Below are 25058 nucleotides of genomic sequence, written 5' to 3'. Positions count from 1 at the left end.
GCCTCGCCAGGTGATCCAGTGGGAGCGGGAGGCGAGCGGCCAGGCTGGGCTCGGGGCTGGTGCAAGCCCAGGGCAGCGGCTCGGGCTCCAGAGATGACACGGAGTCATCCAGAGGTGTCCAGACACGGCACAGCCGGGCAATCCTAACAGTTCTGTTGACCGGGCGTTTACGTACATCAGCCTTAAGGTCTGCACAAACACTGCTATCCAAATGGAAACCTAAATACTGACTAATTGCTAGGAAAAAGGTTTATTCCTCCATTCCGTTTTAATTTTAATTAAGAAAGGTTAGCATTTTTCATATGATTTAAAGAGAAACGAGACAGGAAAAGGTCAAAACACAAGGGACCTTGAGCATCTCTAATCCCATAATGGAGAGCAATACAAGGCTCTAATATTTGAACAATCAACATGGACTTTTGTTATGAAGACCAACATGTGATGGAAGAAGGTAAGAGGCTTTTAGATCTATTAGAAAACTGGTGTGCTGGGAATGGAGGGAAATGATGATGGGAAAATTAAAATTCAGCTCCAGCAGAAGGTTGCAGTGTTCAACTTGCAGCTCAGTGCATCGATCTGTTCCAGCATTTGACTTTCAACCATGACAAAACTGTGGGCAAATTAATTGTTCTCCAGGATATTAGGCATCAGAGTCTATTAATCCTCTCTGGAGTCGGATGCTCCATGAATACTAATGAAAACTGAGAGCTGCAGTCATGTCTTTCCCGGTCTGAGTCAATGCTGTTGCTGCTGCCGCTTCCATGGGGGGCAGGGGGAGGGAGGGAAGCCCGGAGTGCCAGTCAGCCATTTGCTGCTTTTATTCAGATTTAAGGCTGATTACAATTGGAAAGAATAGCGTAATATGGCAAATCCTCCTCCCAAGCCGGGGAGGGTCTGAAAATCAGAAAGCGAGAGGCAATGTTATGTGTTTTCCACAAGGAAAAAAGTGAAAGGCATAAGTTATTTATGCAAATTCAAGATCTGTATTCAGACACATTTTAAGGAAGATCTCAGGAAATCATTTCTTAATTACACATATATATTGCACTTACTTTGCCTGCATGCAGGCTTTTTTCTCCCAGACTAAAACATGTGGAATAAGTCGCTCGTTTCTCGTTATTGTTTTACAAGCATATGAAATTTCTTTCTGCTCTTTATTTCCCTTTCAAAGAGCCCTCCCCCTCCTCTCCCCAAAACCTCACAATGCTCTTCAGGGGATGGAGCCCTGCTCCGGGAGCCTCCGCAGATTAATACTTAGCACTAATCTGCATATTTCTGTAAAGGAAATGGAGGCTGCAGGAAAGGGATATTGAAGATGTTTTACCTTCACTAATGCTGCACATTTAAGTAATCCTCTGGAATTCCAGCACAGCTTTAATCGTCCAAACCCAAGTCAGGACCATACTCTGTATAATTAATCCACAGGGTATAATGTTGCCTGGTGAAAGTGAATACTCTTCCAAATATTTGTCCAGCTAGTGTATCAGAGCTCATCCAACATGTGTTATTCCAACTTCTCATTTTGTTTCAGAATCAGGTTGCACTAAAGCAGCAAAGTGAAAGCAGCAGTGCTGGGGTTTAACACAAGCAGCTCTCCATTGATGACCTAGTGTTATATTCTCATCTAAATGCATGGAAGTTCCCTGTGGATCAAGATGAGAATATATTATATTCACTGTGCCGTATCCTTTTGTTTCCCCTTTCCCCTTGCAGTTGCACACAACTCTGTATTTACAGCTTACGGATTGCTGCAGCGATGGTATTTGCAGTGAAACAGCAGGGCTGAAAAATTTGGGTAATGAGGGACCCCTGCACAGGTTGCCAGGCAGTTTGTTTGCTCAGCAGGGTAATGGGTAACGTGCAAATCGCTGCGGAGGGCTTGCCCTGTGCTGAAACCCGCAGGCATCACAGGGCCGCTCAGATTCTCCAAGCCATATCGTGTCGGAACGCCCGTGTGCGAGGAGCACATGTGGAAGTGCTGAGCTCTCAGCCAGTGAACCAGGACTACACAAGGGTAAGCTTTTCTGAGGCTCCCATTTTCACCAGAATGGAAATACTGCAATGCAAAGAGAGCAAAGCTATTAGTCTGCACTCTAACTGAGACGATATTTATGTCTGTGCAAACACAGCACGCGCCTTCCGCATGATTTGGAGCTAAATGCAGTGTTACTTAATTAATGCATATGTAACACACAAGGCTATTACACCTATTAGAACTCTTGGACAATTAAAATTCCAGTGGTCCTCTCTACGACGGGTGTCCATGACAAAGGGCTGAAAATCTTCTCTGTCCGCAAACAACTGGCAAGAGCCAAGAAGAAAACCAAACCCAACCAACAGCCAGAAAACAGTTTTCAGGTTTGCCTCGATTTCTGAAAGTAAATGTGAGAGTTTACTACCCAGTGTTGGTCAGAGCATGAGGTGTTTGTCCCTGGGGAGCCGCTGAGAGCAAGTGGCATCCTCCAGTTCCTTCACACTTCTCGAACTTGCTCTGGGCACTGCGGGGTCAGAGGGAGCTGTGGCAGGACCGAGAGGGCGAGGGGTGGAGCAAGGCAGGACGGTTGACTGCAGGCAGGCTTTAAATCATCGACAGTCCTGTAAAGCTGAGTGGGGTTTTCTGGGGCAGAGCAGGGCAACTGTGTCTCTCCCGTTTCCAAACAGCCACCTTCCCCATGCCCCTGGACCATTCCCTTTCCAACCTAGAACAAGTGCCACTTTCACCAGTCACGTAAAGGCTGCTGTTCCGGGGTGTGACTACCGGTGTAATTACTCTGTCCAGCTTTCAAGGGACAGCTTTCAAGGGCTTTGCCCTTCCCTTGTATCCCCTACATCTCTGTGCTTCCTGGATTTGACCGGCACCAGAGCAGGAAATCTTATGAGAAACCAGGAATCGATGAAACTCTGCAGGAAAAATTGTTCTTGAGAAGCTTCCAGCTCAGATTCGGTGCTTAGAGGCTGAAGCCTGCCAGAGCCCCAGCGCTGCTCTGGGCGATACCTTCTGCTTGCACGTCAGAGCCATTGCTACCAGTGACCTCGGGGACGCGTCAGCTCTGTGCGGTGCTGCTGGGCTGAACCCGCTGCCTCCCTGCTTAGCATGTCTGTGGTGTGGATGCAACGTGTGGCTGGTGCGTGATGGTGTGCTGACCTGCAGCACACGTTCTGTCTGTGGGTTAGCTTAGTTCTCCCTGCCCTGTGCACAGATAGTTCATTTATTGCCTTTAAAATCATGAAGAGGAGATATTCAGTGCTTGGCGTCTAACTGTGAGGCCCATGGAGGAGGCACGAAGGGTCAGGCAGGTCTGGGTCAGCCCCATGGGTCAGGGCAGGGTGCGTGGTGTGAGCGACTGGGGTGAATCAGGAGCAGCGCTTGGAGGGACAGGCAACCGCGCCGTGACGTGGGCATGGCACTGGTTTGGGTGTCCAGCCACAGGGAACAGTGTGTCCTTCTCCTTCCACGGGCTCGGCAGGTTTACGGCAGCAGGCACAGGAGTGCCATGAGAGGGGGACAGGTCTGTCTGTCCGTGCTGCCCTCCTTGCTCACCTGCAGTCGGCATCAGGTCTTGCCCATGCTGCCTCAGGCGGGCTAGAGCCCCGGAGCAGCAGAAGGCAAAAAGGCACTTGAAAGTGCTCTGGGAAGCAATGACCAGGAGATGTGTTTGTTCTTGTGGTGCCTTCTGCAGTGGCTGAGCTAGTATTTCTCTGCTCTTGGCAAGTGGTACACGTAGAAGTGAGTGGCTTTTGCTCTTCGTCCCCAGATGCAGCTCAGCTCTGCACACAGCCAGCCTTTCCAGGACAGACTGAGATGTAATGAGTGTCCCCACTTCTGTGTGTGGGGACTGATGCTCAGGCAGCCGTGGAGGTAAAACCCGGTGGCAGTGGACAAACGAGACCCCCACGGTGCCGCTGGGCCTTGCCCTGGAAGTGGTTGTGAGTGGGGATGGTGGCTGGTGCCAGCCAGCCCTGCTGCGGTCTCCGGGAGCTGTGGCAAGTCGTTCCCCGTCGCGGGCCGAAGCGTGTTCGTGGGGCCGGTGCTCGGGGCCGGTGTGGGGTGGGACGCTCCCGCGGGCAGCGCGGAAGTTTGGCGTGCGAGCTGCCTCCCGCCCTGCGCCTCATTACCCGGGTCCTGCCTCCCATTTCAGAAGAGTTGACTTCAAATAAAAGAGCTCTTTGAAAAATCACGAGGCATTTTATTCATGATTAGGTTTTGTCCAAAGTCTTTTGACAAGAAAATAGGTGATCCAGCTCAGAGAGCTTTTTTTTGCTAGTACATAAGAAACCCATTACACATCTTTTTTAAAAAACAAAAACTTTCTTATTCTCTTTGAGCCAGTGTGGCCAGCTGTCAAAGGAGCAAATTCAGCCTCCAAATGGATTTAATACAAAACAGACCCCGCAGACCGCCTTGTGCATTGTTTAACCATTGCTTCAGTTTCCCTCCTCCTTCTTTGCTGCATCAGGTACTTGCCATCTAGAGTCATAAGTTTTTAATGTTTAAAATATAACACATTGTTTCAGTTAATGTAATTGTCCCCCTTTCTCCCCCCCCACCTCTTCCCCTCCAGTTGTATCTCCTTTCTCTTATGAGTGGCTTTAGTGTGATGGCAGCTTTCTGCTCTCAGAGAGGAGGTTCCAGGCAGCCTCCATCCCCCGGGTCAGCTCAGCATCGCGGTCTCCTCTGGACAGAGCTGCTCTCAGCCTCACATGCACCTTTTCCGTCATATTCCTCTTCCCTTATAAATCTCTTTTTAAATACGCCGGCACCAGTCATGACTTGTAGGGGCAGGATCAGACCGCAGCACCCGGGGCTGGACGGACGGGCAGCACGGCAAGCCTTGGTGCGGCCGCCTGGAGATGGGCCCAGTGCTAACTGGGATCTCTGCTGCTCTCCCGAGGTGCAGCCCGGGCGGCCGGCGCTGGTGCCGGGGGAAGACCTGGGACCGGCTGCGCCGTGCTGCTCTGTGCTCTGCGGGATTTCGGGTGGGCCGTTTCCGGAGGCTGAATCTGCAGTGCCCTTCAAGTGACGCTGCGCTCCTGTGCGTGCGAGACGCGCTTCGTGGTTAGTTTTGCTTTTCCCTGTCACTGGTCCTACTGCTACCTTGGCTACGAACCGCACAGATTTAACGAGACAGCACAGCCGATACCCGAGGTTGTCACATTTTGCTGCCTCGTTGCCACACGACCTGGACGCAACTCCTCCTCTCGGTGACGCAAAAGCCACTCCGACCACCCACATCTGCCGTGGGAGCCCTGATGACAGCGTGCCTTGCCGCTGCCAGCTCCTCCTGCTCGGCCGCGCTGAGGGCTGTGACAGCGAGCAACGGATGGTCACCAGTGCTGAGAAAAAGAGCTCCCAAGTGCAGGAAGGGAAGTCTGTTCACTGAGGTGGAGACCTGAGAGCAAAGTTTCCGTGGGTGTTGCATGCAAATAATTTCCTAATGTTCGTTACCAAGACGGGGCCCTCGCCAAGGCTGGCACCCAGCAAGCGCTGGGCACCAGGACGTCCCCTCCCTGAACATCTGCAATCTGCACCGACGGATGTCGATCGCGGGGAGGGACAGAGCCGTGAGAAGGTCACAGCAGACATCCCGATGGCGTCTGTGTCCTGTGGGCAGTGCTGCAGGCCGGGAGGAGCAGGAGATGGCTGCTGTCGGTGCTGGCCCTCCCGGAGGGTCCAGTGCTATCGGAGTCGCTGCCGTCGTGGTGGCTGTGGTAAACTGATCAGCCTCACAGCTGTGATAAAATAATCAGTCTCCCTGTGAAAAGCAGTCAAGGTTTCACACTTGCTCTGCCTTGTAGAAAGCTGCTGCAGAACCTCGGTCTTCTCACTGGAAGCCCTGGCAGACTGACCGCGGGCTTCACCTCCCTGTCTCCCTTTGGACGCCTGCGGCCGGCAGCCACCGCCAGCTTGCGGTGGGCAGCCCTCCCGGCCGAGCCCGGCACCAGCGTGGCTCCTTGCTTCCCCTCTCCACAAATGGCCACAGCGGAACTGCAGAGCCCCGCAGATGGCATCCCCGACACGGAGCCGCTGCGTCCCCGTGGCAGCAGGAACACGGGCGGGATGACCTGGCTCCAGCGTCGTTAAATCCAGCTGGCCTTGCCTCTCCGGATCCCGGAAGGTGCTGGGCACAACGTGAACCACGGTGCCGACACGCACGTTCCTTCTCCCCGGCCGCTGCACCGTGAGCGGTTGACAGCACACGTTACCTTGTACTACAACCTGGACGGTGCCGGGTGCGGGGGGATTGATCCCTTATTGATGCCACAGGCAGCCGTCTAATAGAAATTAATAAAAATCAAATACTGACAGTGAAAATACAGCTAGGTCTGGAGAGCTATTGACTTTGGGCTCTGCAGGAGCAATTTCTCTGCCTTTCTTCATACGTTCCGCCAGTGGAAAAGGTGGCAGGCACACATATCTCTGCTCCGTAAGCACACCTCTGTATAGCACAGGTTTGCATGAGCTGTTTCCCTAATCCCTTTACAGAGTCCACACTGCTCTTTCTGTGGAAAAAGGTACTGTTAATTTGCTTTAAAGAGAAATGAATCCCTGCAGCACACACGAATAAGATTTAATTACAGAGAAAGTAACAATTTCATTGAACTTTCGTGTTTGAAAGAAAAACTCAGAAGGAAAAGGAGTGTTCAGAAGGAAATCCTCCGTGTCCCATAACCCCAGATAAAGGCGCTTTATTGCGCAAGCTGCACTTTCAGCCTGGCTGTTTGCTGGCTGCTCCCATGCCGCTGGGTTTGGGTGCCCACCCTGGGAAGAGGCAAGAAGCTTGTTTGCCCACTGCTTAGGAGAACGTGTGGCTTTTCTCTTGGGTCCCTGAGTCTGAAATTACTGATTTATAATCCCTCTTTATCCACAAGAAGGGGTAACTGAATTGCCAGATGTGGTATTTCCCCAGCAAACTCGTGTGTTCATGAATTGCTTCTGAGCTGAAGAGAAGGGAACTGGAAGGAGCAGAAGCCCAAGACATGGATGAGCCAGTTGTCCTCGCTATCTGTTGGTTACCTGTGGGTCACTCAGGGGGGCTAAAACACCCGGCTGAGATCACTGGGGTGCTGGTGCTCAAGTTCAACAAAGCTTGGAAGAGTGGCCAAAACCCTGTGAGACCAGTGGCTGTGTTACGAGAGTGTGTCCACCTAGACAAGGGCAGACTGGACATCAGTCCTCGTAGGCTAATGGAGGTGTTGACATGGGACCAGCTTGATCAAGAATTGAAGAAATAAAGAAAAGGGAATGCTTACTGAAAATAGATGCATTCTTTGAAATAAAATGTGTTTTAATATAAGTAAATATAAAACTGTATGCATCATACAGACTAAGAATAATGTTTTTGTCGCCAGAGCAGGAGACGGTATTACATTCCCTAACGACTTTGCAAAGCATCTGAGGCTTGCAACGGACAGAGGACATAGGCATACTTCCCTGACCTTGTGATAAAGAGCTAATTCATTCAGTGGATATATAAAAGAGATCAGTAAGTAGGAGTGGTGAAATGATTTTATGGCATAGTAAACTTGTATGGCATTGGTGAGACGGACACTAGAATATTGCCTGCAGCTCTAATGTCAACATTTTTAAAGGGATGTTGAGGGTGTCAAAGAAAGCCACAAAATTGTTTATGAGATGAAGAAAATGAGCTACAGAAAAAGAGATTAAAGAGCTCACGTGAGATCAAGAAGAAGAACAAATGCCTTCATGAAATCCTGAAGTACCTTCTCAGGGAGAAAGTACCAGGACTGAGGCCCTCAAGTCTAGCAGAAAAGGCAGAACAGGAGCCAAAGGCTACAGGCAGAAGCAAGACATTTAACATGAAAATAAGGTTCAGACTTCTGGGAGGGAGAGTAATGACTGACTGGAAAAAACTACCCATGAAAGCTGTGTATTTTCCATCTGCTCACACGTCCAAGACGGGCACGGTGGCCTTCGGGGAGCTAGGTGCGAGCTACAGAAGTTGTTTGGCTAGGGGTGGGGGAGAGAGCCGAAATGAGATGACCTGTGCAGAGAAGCCGCGGTGTGTGATGCACGGCTCCTTCTGGCCCCTGGTTGAGGGCCACCATCTGCGGGCAGCGCCGGCTCTGGGACGGGCTGGGAGCGCGGGGACCGGGGGTTTGCCGGGGGGGGTGGGTCACTGCCCTGCTTACTCCCATCAATGTCGCTTCACAAAGTGTTTCATAACTTCCTGAAGAAACAAAAGCAAAATCCATCTGCATGAATTTAAAGTGGCAGCTTCAAAGCTTCGGAGGAGAGGAGCAGCTCGCCCAGCAAGGCAGCCGGTTTTGTGATCGAGTCCTGCTGCTTATGCAGCCTCCAGGGGACTCGCTCAGAACCAGCGAGGATGTTCAGAAAGGGAAAAGAAAAGGATCAGGAGGAAAACAACAACAACAAAAAAGCTTGGAAATATTACTGCTTTCCGACGTGTTTGAAAACAAACACAAAAGAAAAAAAAAACAGGGAATGAAGTATCTCCTTAAAATGAAGCACTTAAAAGTGCTCCTTTGGGGATGAAGAAAATCTCTGACTTCTAGTATTCTGAGAAAAGCTGCAACTTAGCAACAAAGCAATGCATTTGAATTTCCCTGGCACAAGCAAACTAGCAAAATCCCCAGTTCCTCTCGTTTGCCCTGTCCTTGGCGGGTCCTGCCCTGGCCCTGGGAGCGAGGGACACAACAGAGTGTCCACTGCGGGGAGCACAGGCGCTGTGGGGAGGTGGGAAGCACAGCACCCGGAGGGGTGGGAGCCCGCGGCGTTGGGCTGGGTCCTGCTGCAGCGGGGATGCTGCGCTGCGCTCAGCGGAGAGCGGGAGGGTCCCTCTGGAGAAGCCCTTGGGCACAGCTCCGGGAGCTCCTTCTGTGGATGAATTAAAAAGTGTTTTAGAAATGTCAGGCAGTGGTTAGTAGCCACTTACGGTGTCAGAGGAGATGCTTTTAGCAAAGTGCTCATGGCTTGGCTCCGTCTCCCCCGTTAACAGTGACGAGCGGCCGTGCACAGTGCCCGTCTGCGTGGTGGCAAGCAGAGGTGGTTACACCAGTTAAAAGCAGCCATCGCATGGTCCAAGGGGGCACAGGCCATCTCACCTCTGGTGCCTCGTAGAAGCCTCATGAGCAAAACAGCAAAGCGAAAGACATGGGGTGAAGGCACGGAAGCTGTGCCCGGAGCCGTGGGAGCAGGCGCAGTGGGTGCGAGTGGCTGCCACCTGTGCTGCCTTTGCTTGCGCTGACGCAGAGCTTGTCCCCTGCCTTCTCCGGCGGTGGAAGGGCTCACGCTGCTTCGGAGGCTGGCCACGTAGCAGCGGTCCCTGCCGAGCACCGGTGCCAGTGCCGCCGCGGCAGAGAGGCGATGCCCACGGTTCAGGAGCCGGGCGCCTGCGCGGGGAATCGCCCTGCCCTCCCTCCCGGGGCTACACAAGGCAGCTGCGGCTCCGTTCCCTTCCACGGCCCGTGCTCCTGGCCTTGTCTGCGCTCTGCCAAGAGCCCCGTGGAATTAGCGATGCTATGTCTTGATTTAATTTTTGGTCTGCTTTGACTCTAGCAAAGCAGCAAATTGCTTCCCGTAGTTGTTTTACTTTTATTTATAGGGTAATTTGCATCACGAAGACAAGTTGGCCTATCAATAACAGCAGACCAATTAAGGTCACCTGTCCCCTCCTCTCTTTCCGAGGCCCTCATCTCTCACTTGCATGTCTTCATCTTGATCAAGTATTGTGATGGATCGGCTTGCGGGAGGGCTGCCCCCAGCTCTCTGTCTCGCGCTGAGCCGGCTCACACACATCTTCCAAGGCCTGGGTCAGGCTGCTGCTCTGCTCGGCCGTGTGACATTTCTCGGAAGAAAAGGACTGCTTGTAGCACTTGCACGGAAAGTGATTTTGCAAAGACGAAAGATGCAGCCACTCCCTGAGCAGGGAATGAAAGTAGAAGGGAAAATATCTGGCTAGCTTATTAATATTTCATCATGAAATGTAGTCGGGCTAAATTCATTACTGTGTACAGGTTGCTCTACACTGAAAGCATGAAGCCTGACTTCGGTGAAGCCAGGGCACACTGCTGGCTCCTGGCTGCCATTTCTCCCAGTTTGCTGGGCCCTTTACCCTGAATCTGGTGAAACTGAACCTGTTTTCCACAGGGTGCTGCCGGGGCACGGGGGGCTTTGCAGCCCCGGGCGCAGCGGGGTGCTCCGGCTGCACGCTGTCACGGAGCAGGGCTGCGAGGGGTTCTTGTGTGGAGGGTACGGCTCCCAGCCTGGATCCCGGACGCCTGCAGAAACGCGGGTCTGTGGCAAATGCAAGCGAGGGGTTAAGGAGCATTATTTTCACTTTCGTTCAAAGGATAATGTCACTCTGGTGCCCAAGACCCTCTGCGTGATCCCGAGGGGCTGTACCTGGCAGATACGCCAGCCTTCACCGCGATTTTGGAGACAGTCATCTTAACGCCTGAAACAATGCCGTCTGCCCTTCTGGAGTTATTTGTTTGCATATGTTCACAGGGAAACAATCTTAAATATGGTAATAACGAACATCCAATCAGTTAGCATAGTGTTCGGGGATATAGCCGTGGCAGTCAATCTGCAACTGCAAATCTGCATATTTATGCAGTTTCATTAATTATGTATTATGCAGCATTAATCCCAATAATATGTGTACGCTTGTTCAGTAGAACAGAGAAAAGACTAGCCTAGCAGAAGAATTAATCAGAGTCATTCACAGATCCCACATCGCTTTAGGTTGCAATTACAAGTATTTTTACTTAAAAGGTTTTGCATTAAAAAAAATTAATTTTGCAAGATTTTGAGGTCCCCATGTAGCCACAAAAATTTAAGTTGAGCTGTGAAAAATGGCTCCTCCACATCTTCTGATAGAAACCACAGCTGAGCATAGGAGGGGCTTTTAAGAGAGGTTCCTGTCAAACAGTCTGTTAATTATCTCGGCTGTAAGGAGAAACTACAGTTCCTGGGGCTGAGACTGGGGGTTTTGTGCTGTGTTTGTACAGCATTTGGAGAGAGGTGCCCGAGTCCACTGCTGGGTGCTCCAGGGTTGTGAATAACCAATATGATGCCTTCAGAGGAAACAAATGAGAGAAGTTTGCTAATTGTCCCACTTTCTGTCCAAGAGTGAAGACAGTATGAGGCCGAGGGCTGCTGCTACGATGTCTTACAGAAATCCACCCCAGCCACAACCAGCTCTGTGCTATCTCTGGGTGCACAAGAGGATTTGCTCATATTGCTATTATGAGTAGGAAAAAAAATCCAGGCAGCATGCAGGAGGGGAAAAAAAAGGGACAAACTTCAAAGGCCAAACACGTCTCAGGTGGGGAGGGGGAGACGGGTGCAGAGATGAGTCTGGGTAGGGGAGCCAGAGCCCGCGCTGCCTGCCCAGGCATGTGCCAGCAGCCCGCTCGCAGGGACGGTGCGAATTGCTGCCATTTCTCCCAGTTTGCTGGGCTCTTTACCCTGAATCTGGTGAAACTGAACCTGTTTTCCACAGCCAAACACAGAAACTGGCCCAAAATGAAAATTTCCTGCTTGGCCCTTGCTCCCAACAGAAATGACGGCGTCACAGGTGTCACGGGCAGCGATGCGACTGTCCACAGCCACGGGTGACATGGCTGCGTCTGCTCCGGCAGCGCGGGCAGAGCCCACGCCGTGAGTCAGCTCTGCACACAGTGGCCATGCAGCCTCCCTGTGCCTGCCTGCGCCTGCCTGCATCTGCCTGCATCTGCCTGCATCTTCCTGCACCCACCTGCTCCTGCCTGTGCCTGCCTGCATCTGCCTGCACCTGCCTGCGCCTGCCTGCATCTGCCTGTGCCTGCCTGTGCCTGCCTGCATCTGCCTGCATCTTCCTGCACCCACCTGCGCCTGCCTGTGCCTGCCTGCATCTGCCTGCACCTGCCTGCATTTGCCTGCATCTGCCTGCTCCTGCCTGCACCCACCTGTGCCTGCCTGCATCTGCCTCCGCCCTTGCACACGCTGCCCGTGCATACGATGCTAAAGAGACCGAATGCTGTTTACCCTGGTAACAGTGACTGATGCATAACGCATATGCAGTGTGTATGACTGATGTAATAAAAAAATGTAGTCGGGCCACTTAGGAAAAAATGCAGAAAGGTAATTCCTCACACTGTCGTAATTTGTGACATTGGCTTCAATTTGTTTTCATTAGTGGTTTGCTAATGCCTTTATTAACCATTACATACATACAGCAAAATGATGAGGTTTCCATATCTATATATGCAAATAAAATATGTCTGGCCCATGTATTGATGGACCGGGTAAATATCAGGCTAGTTCTCATTATCCCCAGGAGGTTTTTCTGGATTATTTTTTTGGACTGTAATAGAAAGACCACCCACTTTTTCTGGTGTATTTTATTTCCTATATGTGGATAGCTGGTAGATTGCAAGAACACAGGACCCTTTAAAATAGGCAGAAATATACCGAGAGCTTCAGGCTCTGACAAACTCTTTAGAAAATCGGGTGATTTGGGTCCAGCTGTGTAAATGTTTTCAGTTTCGCTGCTGAGGCCCTGAGTTTGATTTTGTGCCAAGACAAGCCTTGCTCGAGTTGTTTTTGGCAAAGCCTCCTGGCTGAGGAATGTCAGCATCACTTTCAAAATATGATGGTTTGTAATTTGGACCACAGAATGAAAACTGAGCTTCTGGTACATTTTGCCATCATCTAATTACCAGGTCCCCAATTACAGTCAAGGAACCATCTCTGTAGCCTGGCACAGAGGAAGGTTATTCCCATTGTAAGAGATTTCTACATATACGTTTCCCTTAACACATTCCTAAAACGCAAACAGGTTTTCAAACGAGTCGGTGCTGGCTGGCGCGGGTGCGGGTGCCTTGGTCCCGGCCCTTCCCGGTGAGGATGGAGCCGCTGCCGCTCTCCTGTCGCTGCCGCTTGGGCCACCGCTCCCTCCACGCCCGCCGCCAAGGGAAGACGCTGCATCAGCTGCGGGGTTTTGTTGCCATGGCCATGGCCGTGGTGTGCCGTGCCACCCCGGGAGCGGCTGCCACTCGCCATCCCTCGCTGGCCCCGAGGGGTGCTCGGGGTGGCGGGGAGCCGTGCGGATGCTGCGAGGCGGCAGCCCCCAGCTTCACCATCTTCTCACCGGATCCCAGTTAAACTCTGGATTTCCATGAGCCGCGGGAGCCAGAGCCGACCTTGGCAGTTCCCACGGCGGCCTCGGAGGCTGCGGCTGATCTGGAATCTGAGCACAGAGGACTTCCCACAAAGACCGCCTCTATCTACAGCCAGCGTGGAGTTAGTTGATGGATATGCTAATTTCATTATTCATGTACATAATTACAATCTAGGGGTTGGGAAGCTTTTTAGGTAATGACAGCTGAGAGGAAGGATTTACCTAACTTTTGTAATATAAGTGTAATGTTATTTAACTGTTAAATAAAAATGCTCTGCCTAGCCTCCTTCAAGAGCAGCAGTGATGATGCTCGGAGGTGCTCAGCAGGCAGGATGCAGGCTGGGCACTGTGGGCAGCCGGGGTGGAGGGGGACACCTTTTTGGGGTGGGCAGCAGTCGGAAATGTCATCCCATTGCACACATGAGGCAGTTGTCAACCATTGTTTGACAAGTGTTGAAAACCCCAGGAGTGGGGTGGGAGGTGGGAGTGCGGCTCCTGCACCTCAGCACACTGACAGCGGAAACTTCCTTCCTATTTTCGATTCAGTAAGTTAACGGGCAGCCTGTACCTGTCTGTTCCCACACCAGTGCTGGCCTCTGAATCTGCAAAAGAGACTCAAAAAGGCGAGGGATGAACGCAGGGCTCAGCTCCGGTGACCTCCAGCTCCCTCCTCTCTTCCTCCTTCTGACCAGCAAGTCACGGGCAGCTGGCGTCAGCCAAGAGTTTTCACAATTGCGTTTAATTTGTGTACCTCTGTGTTTTAGGTCAAAGAAAGCAGGATCTGCTCAATGCCTTTGAAAATCAGACTGATAGTATCTCAGAGGTCAGACACTGTAAAATGAAAGTGCCCAGAACTAAAAGCCATTTTTGGTTATCTGGCCCATAACCTCTCCATGGCTCTGCGTCCTTCTCTGCCGACCAGAGTGAATAATATTAACCTCTCTTGCTAGAGGGCAGAATGGCTCAATCACTGCTTACAGAGTGCTGCGGAGACCAAGCGGTGGTGCTGAGAATGATTTTTGTTATTAAGACCCGTGCTCAGCGCAGCTCCCGCCTGCCTGGAGCGCTGCTGCCCCTGGGTCTGCTCCCCTCTCCCTGTGCGGGGCAGCTCAGAGCGCCGCAGCAGCCGCCCCAGCCGTGCCCAGCAGCGATGCCTCCGTGCAACGGCTCCCAGCCAACAACGTTTTCTGGTGCAGCACTCCCAGTCTTGTCCAAGGGTGCTCTGGGCTCGGCTGTTCTGTGCCCTCTCAGCTGTTGCACCCACCTCCGCTTGCTTCTCCAGAACGATCCTTCAGCAGATCTCTAGCAGTGACTCCTGGTACATCTGCCTTTTTCCCAAAAGGTGACTTTGAACGTCTGACCCTGCAGTGGGGTGAGCAGCAGGCACAGTGCTCCGTGCAGTACAGCGATGCAGGAAAAAATTGCTGCCTGATAGATAACGTACCCAGAAATGAGGGATACCCTTTGCTTGCCCTGAGTAATCACCAAAGACAAATTTGGGTGCATTATCATTAGAAACGCCTCCTGCTAATGCAGCTTAAGTGTTAATTCTTGTAGCTATTCCATTGTAACAGCAAGAGGTTTATCTTTAATTGGGTTTCATGCTCTAAATGCTCTGATGACAAAGGTTTGAACAGGTGAGGCATGCCTTGTAAGAGCTGAATAAATATCTGTGGAGCATGGAGTGTAATTACCCACTGCCCCTTCCAGACATTATGAAAGAGGAAGTGAGGAGTAGCTTGGGTTGACAGAGCGATGCCTCTGATTTGCAAAAGATGACAGCAAACAAAAAAACATGTCTGGATTTCGAGTTTTACCCATTGGGATATTGACTGGTTCTCGGGTTGGTAGGGTGAGTCGGTTTGATCAAGAGATCTCCGGCGTTGGTGGAGCAGAGGCTGGTGACCTGGGCGGTGGCAGCGACCCGCCCGGCACAGTTTGCTGTTGCTGCGTCCTGGAAGTCCCTGCGCTGGGCTCCTGGCAGCGTGGGAGCGCTGCCTGTGCCGGCCGAGCTCCTCAGACCTCTCTGGATCGCCAGAAGTGTCGGTGATGTATTGCCCCTCGTTGCTGACACGCTTTTAAAATGTTAATAGCGAGTAAATTACTTTTCTTTTTATACTTCTTAAAATAAGATTTCTTGCTGCAAGATGGTGTCTCTGGCTGTCGTTCCTATGCCTCTCCTTTATTACAGTCTGTATTAGATGGACTGTGGAGATCTCATGCAGATTTTATGGGAACTATTTTATTTATAAGAATTTTCCTAGTGTCAGATGGATCTGACACTTCTGGAGTCCCCTTTTCCATTCCCATGCAGAAAGACAGCAGAAATTTTAAGCCCCTGGCCACACACCAACCCGGGCGCGGGGCTCGTGCCCCGCAGCCAGGCTCGGGGCTGAGTGCAGCCAGCCCTAATGCAGCTGCAGACCTTTTTTTTTTGCTGGTTTCTGAGCTGTGAAATGGCAGCCTCCACTGGCGACATAGGAGGACACTGATCTTACCCAGGGCAAAACATCTTGCGTCAAAATCACATTAACCGAGGAATGCTCAGACATCTTGTGGGAGAAAACCCGGGCTGAGAAACACGGGGTGGTGCCACCACAGAGCTGCCCGTGTCCCCGGGAGGTACTGCCATGGGTTCCCCGGCCCGGCGGCTGGAACTGAAGGGCTCTCCTGGGCCGTCTGCTGAGGAGGGTATTCCAGGTCTGCGCAGCATGGATTTAGGCAGGGCAGAGCACACTGCATTTCCTTGTGCCGGGATTTGCTTATCACAGCGACGAAAACAAGACAAGCAAAGCACAAATATAAATTACCCAGGCCAGAAGGGTGTACTTTGTTCCTATCCCAGGCAGAATATTTTTATAAGTAAATACAGCAGAAAAGCCAAGAGCCCTAATGAATTCTTGTTTGGGTTTTGCTCACGCCGCTCTGCCACGGTGTTATGGTGGTGGTGAGCAGTTCAAAGCTCTTCTTAGCTCTGGCTTTGGACTCATTTCTTCCCTCCTGCCGTGTGGCCCTGTAAAGCAGAGGTGGCGATGACTTGCTCCCTCTGCTCAGGAGGGAGCTGGCAGCCGGGGCGTGGGGAAGGCACGCTTGTCCTGTGCGGCCCTGCGAAGCTGCTGGAGCCGGGTGCCGGAGGTGCCGCGTCCCTGGGGAGAGGCAGCAGGACAACCACCCATGGCTAGCAACCGTTCACTGTCCTGTCTCTCTTTCGGTGGCACATCTTCCCCCAAGCATTAGCTGGTTTCTGGCTGCAGCATTTCAAAGCAAGTAAAGACACTAACTCATGAGACGTTACAATGAGAGAGCGAATGAGACTGAAATTGGAGTGTTCGCAACCAGTGCACAATATTTAGGAGAATTCAGACCAGCAGAGCCTTTAATTCAGGCTGAGATTTTCTCTGCTTGAGGTTATTGGATGTGCCTGAGTTCTCAGCAGAAAGGAGATCATTCATCCTCTAAAATCCCTTTCCCCCTCCTCCATTCTCCCTCTCCTACCTCTCCAGCACAGGTGGGAAGCGAACAGAGACGTGTGCTGTACCTGTGCTATTAATGTGCTTTGGCTACAGAATTACGCCCCGCGCTGTGCGGCGCTCGGGAAAGCCTGCTTGTAACAGGTGATGGTTTATGCAGCGGCAGAGCAATGCATCCCCGGAACGGCACCCCTCCCCTGGGATCAGCGTCTGAATGTGCTCCGATCTATCAGGACCATGAAAGTGCCCTTGCTCAGTAACCCAGAGGCAAATATGTGAGAAACAGGATTGCTTCTATAAATAGCGGTGGGCTCATGAGAACATTGTTTATCGCTGTGGTGGGTGGTGTGAAGGCTGCCCTTCGCTTTCCAGCAATGGAGAAATAATGCTATCCCACTCCCAGCCCATTTATAGCAAACGGAAAAGATAAATGTGTTTGGAGGGAATTTCGAATTCCACAAAGACTTATTCATTGTTTTTAGTCCTCTCTTGCTTTCCTAGTGAAGACTGCAAGCCACCCATCAATCATACCCCGTAAGCTTCTTCATGTCTCGCATTCGAATGCTCGCAAAACTGCCCACCACCCCAGAGCTTATCAAATTCAGCTCCTTCCAACCAAAAGCGTGTATCACTGCTCCCAGGCTCCTCTTTCTGGGAAAAAATAGCTGTTCCTTGTGCTATTTCTGGGTGACTCTGCAGGCACCTCCCATGGATGCACTGTTATGTTTTCTGCTAAGGCACATTAACATCTCCAGAGAACTCTAGTTGTCAGCTAAAGCCCCAAACAGCTATGTGCATGCTGAATTTTAAGCACCAGAGTCAACAGTGTTAATCGTGCGCTTAAAATGAAGCTCTTTCGTAAGTCTGCAGGATCAAGGTCTTAAACTGTAAGATCCTTGGAGCGGGGTCTTTCATTGTGTGTGTAGAGATTAGCATTCAAATAAGAAACGCTACAAAGGACTGCCCAAACAGTCACGATGATACCCTGGTCTTTGAGGCAACGCAGTCAGTGGGTATCGGGGCAGGAGGCAGGAGGGGCAGGAAGGATCTCACGCCTGGCAGGGGCTTCTCCGCACCGCCATCCCCAGTACCGTGCTTCCTGGCACTTTCCTGGCCCCTCTGCCTGTTGTATCGGTTCCTAGATGCTTGCTCTATGGCAGATGAATTAAGTTATCCTTTCCGGTAAGTGCATTTCTCAGTCACGTTGCTCGCCAAAGGAGCTGTGAAATCCTAGCAGCATTTCCTCTTGTGCATAATGTCACATTTCCCCAGCTCTGCTCCCTCTTGCCTCCCTTCCATCAGTCTTGTGTGCAGAGCTGAGTATGCCCACGAGCGAAGGCACAGAATATGCATGATATGCTCCATCATGTAGGACCAAATCATTTGCTCCTTCTATAAATCTATAGCCAAATCGCTTTGTTTCCACATAAGAATCTCATGCTGTGTGAAACTAAGGGAGGAAATAATCGTGTGTCTGTTGAGATGCTTATCTCGATCGTTTGCAGTCCTACCAGCTCCTTGGCTTTTAATGAGGGGAGGAAAAAACAGTCCTCCCCTCCTGTAGCAAGGGTTTTGCAGAAGGAGATGCAAATGTGTTCCCCTCCCTTAGTTTGCCATGCTGCTGTAAAACAGCAAACTTAATAAATCCCGCACAATTGGGCACAAGTCTTGTTTCCTTAAAAGCGATGTTCTCTATAATTGTCTATGACACAACATGCTACATATTAGTTATTTTTCCCTTAGTAGATCATCAGAGCACAGTGAAGCATTGCAGCTGAGGTAATTGAATGTCTTCTTTAAAACAATATGCTGCAAAAAGTCTCCTGACAAGTTCCTGCATCTTATTTTAAACAAATAAGGCCACAGCTCTGGGGGAGCGGGTTATCTCCGGAAGCGAGGGGACATCTTAGGCTGTGGACAAATGGGGACTTGCAACCTGTTGCTGCGGAGCTCTGGTGAAGGCGCTCGGGCTGACGGTTGCGAGGAGCCTGATGTGGATGAGAAACTCTTTAACGCACGCCGAAGACACCGAGGGACCTCGGTTTTGAGTTTGCTGCTTTGTTACGCGTTCAGCTGTGTGTGGCCCTGTCCGTGCTGTCCCCTGAGGCCCGCGCGCAGGAGCGGGGTGGTGGGATGGGCTGCGGGATGGGCTGCAAGACGGGCTGCAGGGTGGGCTGCAGGATGGGCTGTGGGAAGGGGTGCAGGATGGGCTGCAGGATGGGCTGCAAGACGGGCTGCAGGGTGGGCTGCGGGATGGGCTGCGGGATGGGCTGCGGGATGGGCTGCGGGATGGGCTGTGGGTTGGGATGCAGGATGGGCTGTGGGATGGGATGTGGGATGGGCTGCAAGATGGGCTGCAGGGTGGGCTGTGGGTTGGGATGCGGGATGGGCTGCAGGATGGGCTGCAGGATGGGCTGCGGGAAGGTCTGTGGGAAAGCACTGGGGCCAAGTCCCGCTCCTCGGGAGAAGCCTCACCGCGTTCACCACTCCCCGCAGCCCTTGGCTCGGTGGCTCTGGGGCTTCGCTGGGGCTGAGGATGGGTTTTGGGGAGCAATGAGCAGCCTCGTGCCCTCGGGGGCTGCGGAAATCACCAACCGAGAGCTGGGAGAGCAGCGATCCCAGAGCCTTCCCCAAGCATCTGGGCACCCGCCCCCGTGCGTATTTGTGCATTTGCTTGTTAGTACAAATGTAGGTTTATGTTCTTGAAAGGCTATATTCTCTCTGCAAGGTGTGACATTTTGTGGAAGGAATTTCAAAGGGCTTTGTGCAAGGTGTTAAATAAGCTCTTAAATAAAATTGAAACAGAGAGTGCTGAAGTAAAGTGAACATTTAAAAATGTATGTGTACATTTAATTAGTCCAGGAACAGTGATAATATGAACCGCTAAGACACATTTATTGAAACTAATGCAAGACAAAAATGTATCTTAAAATTTTGATGTGATAAAAAGACTGTTAAAACATAAAAAAATTTCCCTGTAGTGTTTCTTTTTATTTTTTTTTCTTTTAAGCATGCCACAAATCCTGGGAAAAATCATGCATATTTTTTTCTTTTTTCTTTTCCCGTTTGCTTCAGTCCCTTGCACTCCTGTTTTGCAGCTGAGAAGAAAGGAAGAGGTAAAACCTTTGACAGTTTTCCCTGGTTTCAAAATTTTGATCCGAGTTGGATATGAAAAATTTAAAATGTCATGAAAAAATGTAAATATGCTTAACGTTTCTCTGCCCGCCAAAAAAGAGAATCCCTGCACGAGGATCCAAAACCCGGCGCTGGGGGTTGGAGGCGGCTGAGCCCCCCCCCCCGGTGCCACCTCTGCAGCGAGCCGAGAGCCCGAGCGCTGCCGTAACCACCCGTCCCGCGAGTAGATGTAAACATAATGGCAGCGCTGCTGCAGCAACGGGGCACGAGAAAGAAAACGTATTTTCTTGTTTTGCTAAACAAGCAATCAGTCCCTCCCGTAGTCTCACTCATGTCCTTTTAATTACTTTTTGCTGATGTGGCTCGGGCTGAGCCCACAAACTGGAGATAGGCTCTGTCTCCTGGGTCGGCTGGTGGTAGTTACCCACCACAGAGTTTCTGCCCCGGCCCTCTCCGGTTTGTGCTGGCCACAGTCGCCAGAAAAACGAGATGTGCTGTGACTTGCCTTGGGTGATGTGCAAGGTGCGCAGCAGCAAGTTTTACTGCAGAGCCCCTTCCTCGGGGTCACTCGGAGAGCTCCCACCTCTGCTCGGCACCAGCGGTGGCCCGGGGCCCCGGGGGACGGGCAGTCCTGCAGCAAGCATCCCTCCGTGCCGAGGGACCGGGGCAGCTCGGGGGCCCTGGCCGGACCCAGCCTCGGGCAGGCACGCAGCACACGAGGTGCTATGTGGGAGAACACGGGGACCTCCTTCAGCTGCACAAGCTCCTTTGAGTGCCTGATTTGCTCACCTCCACAGTCATTTTTATTTACTGTTTGCTAATCCTGTCAGCGGAATGGGAAAAGACTAATTCACTTTAACTCCAATGACTTGTTAATAATTGATGTATTGACAAGAGCAGGCTGCCCGATGACCTTAAACAGCCACCCAAATCCTGTGTCGAACTGTTTGACCTTTTAAGCCAGTTCAGATTCTTCTTGCAGAAGAAACCAGTGTCCGCTTTGATTTAGTGCAGGAAAATCCCCCTTAACCTTCAGGTGTCGGTGAGGATGTGTTTAATTTACAGTAAAGCCAAGTCATGATCAGCAGGAGAATGAAAAAGTCCTTCTGTGGTGGAAAGTTATTACCACTCCCTCTGCGATGATGATCTCTGCGGCTCAACAAGCCAATACCTCTTTAATTATTGAAAAGAAGCCTGCAGCTAGAGGATGTGGAACTACCGGGCTACGGAACCAGTGGCCACAGGCTCGCCATCTGTGAAACACCAGCGTGAGGGGCTGAGCAGAGTGGGCTGCGGTCATCGCTCTGCCCCAGGCTTCGGAGGAGCTGTTCCTCTGCGGAGGGACCATCACATTTCTCGTGCACATCGTGGCCAGCATCTGCTGCTCTTGATTTGGGTCTTATGAGGGGTGGGAGGACCATATGTAGTGCATAATGCAGGGCATCCCACTGCTGCTCACCTCTGTGCTAGAACAGTTCAGGATCCATCTGATCTGCAGATCTCCATCAGTCTCACTGGGACACAGGAGCAGCAGACTCAGCCCTCAGGGACCTCCTCGTGAGCACCTCACCCTGACCCGCACACATCTGTACGTGCCCTGACCCGCACACATCTGTACGTGCTCTGCATCCACGGTGCCTGCACACAGCTGCAATGCTCCCGGGATGTGCCTCGTCCCCAGGGTGCTCCCAGCAGTGAGAGAAGCCCTGCGAGCCCGTCTGCTGCCGTCCGCCGCCTCTCCCTCCTGCAGGGGTGCAGAGCAGCAGCGACGGGGTGCTGGCCAGTCCCTCGGGACACTGCGGCCCTTCTCCACGCAGGGGTCAGCACCTTGTTACTTTAGGCACCAGTGGATCTGTGGGTTTGTCCACAAAAGCTGGTGCTCCTGGGGAAGCTGCCAGCCGTGGCCTGAGCTGGGGCACAGCTTTCTGTGACTGGCAGAAACTGCCACAAATAATCGAATGGCCTTTAAATTATCGCTGGGGTCAGAAACTTCACTCTTCGGGACGGAGCCCGGGATCCCCGGGGGACAGAAGCTGAACAGGGTGTGCACAAGCGTCCCCTCCCTGGGTGCCTGGTCCCGGAGCGAGGGGACTGGCATGTCCCTAAATGCAGATCTGACACTAGGGGCAGGATCACCCTTCCTTCAGCAGCCCAGGCTCTGCACCATGATGCTCTCCAGGGTTACCAGAGGAGCCAGGCACCCAGCTGTCCAGAATGCGGAGGCGACCCTGCCACGGCCGAGATCCCTGCTATGTGTCCTCGGTTATGCCAGAGGGGAAAGGCAGACCGTATGAAGGCTGCTCAGCAATTATCAGTTAGAAAATTTGAGACTTCTCCAGGCTGCTTAATTAAGCCCCCATGTGGCCTCTTGGAGATTCATCACACGGCACTGAAAATTGTTTGCACCACCCTCGCTCCTCTAGGAAGGGCAGGGAGCACCACAAGAGCCTTTGTTTGGGATTTTTGGACCTCGGAGTCTCTGCAGGAACCGGGAACTGCAGAGATGCCCCGGCGTTCGGTACTGCTGTGCCGTATGGCAGGGGCGGTGGGGTGCAGAGCAGCCCGGTCCAGCAGGAGGGATGCGGATTTATTCGGATGGGAATGGTTGCTCAGCCCCCGCAGAAACAGCCGCCATCGCTCGTTTCGCCTGCTCCCTGCTCGGGATAATGCCGAGGAGCGGCTCTCAAATGTCTGCCTGTGCTTTTGTCCAGGGCCCTCACTGGAAAGCAGACCGGGGTCCCGGGGGAGAAGCGAGGCGCAGAGCTGGGGTCTCACGGGGGAGACCTGAAATCCTCGCGGGGGGCTCGAGAGGAGGGAGCGGGAGAAGCCCGAGGGTGGTCGTTGCCCGGCGCCTGCCCTGCGCACACACTGCCCGGCCAGGCCGGTCGGAGACCCCGACGCGCTGCTGCCCGCAGGGTCCCTCTGCTCCAGCCCCAGCCCTGGCTGTGGAGAGGGGCAGCCCGGCGAGGGGGGGCTGGAGGAGCTGCTTTGTAGAGCTGAAGAAACTCCTCCACCACAGAGCCTGCTAGCTCATTTACATACTCCTGGTTTAATTCTCCTAGGGTATGCAAATATATGCAAACAGCAATCCAGAGAGAGTCAGAAATAGCACAGAACATTAAAATCACCCTACTTGAATATTGTTTTATGCAAACGATGTACGCACGCAGTGTGTAGCTGATTTAAATAGAAGCAATGTCAGCATGGCAGTTATTTACCCTTCCAATGATCTTAGCAATTTTTTTTATTAAACTTTTACAAAATATATTGAACAGGCACCAAGAACGTAGAGAGTATTTTAATGTTGGCCTTAACTAACACTAAGAAAAGGGTGAACTTTTCCAGCTGTCTGTGCACAAAGGGCAGTTAAGTGTTATTTTTCATCATTTGCCATTTGCATGAATGATATGCAATTTGTAAACCCGACCGCTGCTGGTATTGATTATCTGAACACCGTTTCTGGCCCCTCGGAGGGAGAACAGACCCGGGTGCAGCGCGGACTCGCACCGATTTGATGCCCTCATGGTGCGAGCAAACGGGGTGCGACCCTTGGTGAGAAGGGGGAGCCGGACTTGGGGCTGCCTCCGTCCCTGACCCATGCTCCCACGCGAGGCTGCCGGCATGGGCTCCCGCGGCACGGTCAGTGGTCCCAAGGAGCTCGCTGCTGCGGGCAGGGCTGCTCCCGGCTGGCAGCCGGAGGAGCAAAGTGACAGCTCCCCGGGGACGGGGGGACAGCACCCACCGAAAATGTGCCTGCTTGGGGCTTCGTGCCGCTGGGAGCTTCCCCGGCGATCACACATCTGAAACAAGCACCTTTTCGACTCTTGTAGTGCTCAGCCTTGGGTTGATGTCACTCGTGTACAACCATGAGCTCCACACCGGCCTGTCCAGCCTGGCTAGGGGTGCCGAGACCGGCTCTCCACCTGCACGGGAAAACGGTGCCTAAAGCCCCGTCTGATGGTCTGGGAGTGCATTGTGCCCTCCATCAGTGCATGGGCATGGGCACCGGTGGGCAGAGGGTGGCCCCAGGAATGTGGCACTGGGGACCCCCCCAGCCCCGCATGGGAAACACAGCTCCTGCCCTGAGGATCAGCTGCCTCCTCGCTCAGATGCCCTCCTTGGACTTCTCTCCTCAGAGCTGTGCCCAATGGCTCTGTGTCCCCATGGGGCCACCCCAGCCTCAGTGGAGAGCAGTGGGGGAGTGGGGAGCCCAGGGAGCCCATGGAGCAGGATGGCCATGACTGCATGGCCACGGCCCCCCCGGCATCCCCCTGCACTCGAAACGGTGCTGACACTCGGACAAATGAGACATCTCCAGACACACGCTCAGCACCCGACCACAGAGTAAATGAACGTAAAAGGAGAAAGAGGAAGGGGAGTGGATTAGAGGGAGGGAGAGCGGGGAGCGGAGCGTGCGCTGCGCAGATGGCTCTATACATCATGCGACAGACACTATTTGTACTCTATCATGTGCATGTCATAGAGCTTATCTTCCCCGGCCCCGCCGAGGTGCAAGCCGAGCGGTAAGACGGAGCGGGCTTACCTCCTAATTAAACATCAAGGGCATGACGGATGAGCCCTGCATAGCGTGTTGGCTGGGCACCGGTGCAGGCACCCACTCAGCGGTGCCGCTGGCCTGGGGTATGCGACCGGTCCCCCGTGCCACCCCCCGCACGGCCGCCTTGAGGGGCCCCCGGCCTAGGGACAGCATTGGGCAGGGTCCTGCAGGACCCTTCCTCTGCCATCCCCATGGAGGGAGCTGAGAGCCTCGGCGCTGAGCCTGGGTGCTGGGGGGGCGGGGGGCCATCCTTTGCTCCTCCTCGGAAGATGCCCATCCGTCCCCTGCACCTGCGAACAGCCCGAGGTGGCTTCTGCTGACCCAGCCGTGGCGGTGAGGGCAGAGGAGGGGTCTGAGCCAGCCCCTGCCCAGCCGGAGCCCCCTGCGCAGCACCGGAGATGCCCACCCTGCTCCGGCTGCAGCAGCCAGGGGCTCTTCCCACGCTGGCACGTCTGGGGGGCCACTAAGCTCCATTCTAGGGCTTTTGCTTGACATTTTTGCAGTACAATAAATGGTCCTAAAGTCCTTTTCTCCAGCAAGATTTCTGCCAGGTGCCTCCATGCATGACACTGTGCAGCTGAAGGTGGGCATAAAATACATTTTGTTTGCTTCAGTTTATTTTAAATAGTATCGTGCCAGTGCCAGGCTATTAGGATGATTATGGCTGCAGAGGAAATTACTGTACAGTATATTTTTTCAATCAAGCTCACAGTTGCATTTTATCACTCTTTCTGTTAAAGACCTGTTAGA

The sequence above is a fragment of the Opisthocomus hoazin genome, chromosome 13 (assembly GCF_030867145.1).
Source record: "Opisthocomus hoazin isolate bOpiHoa1 chromosome 13, bOpiHoa1.hap1, whole genome shotgun sequence".
In the NCBI taxonomy this organism is placed as follows: domain Eukaryota; kingdom Metazoa; phylum Chordata; class Aves; order Opisthocomiformes; family Opisthocomidae; genus Opisthocomus; species Opisthocomus hoazin.
This window is presented reverse-complemented; position numbering follows the sequence as displayed.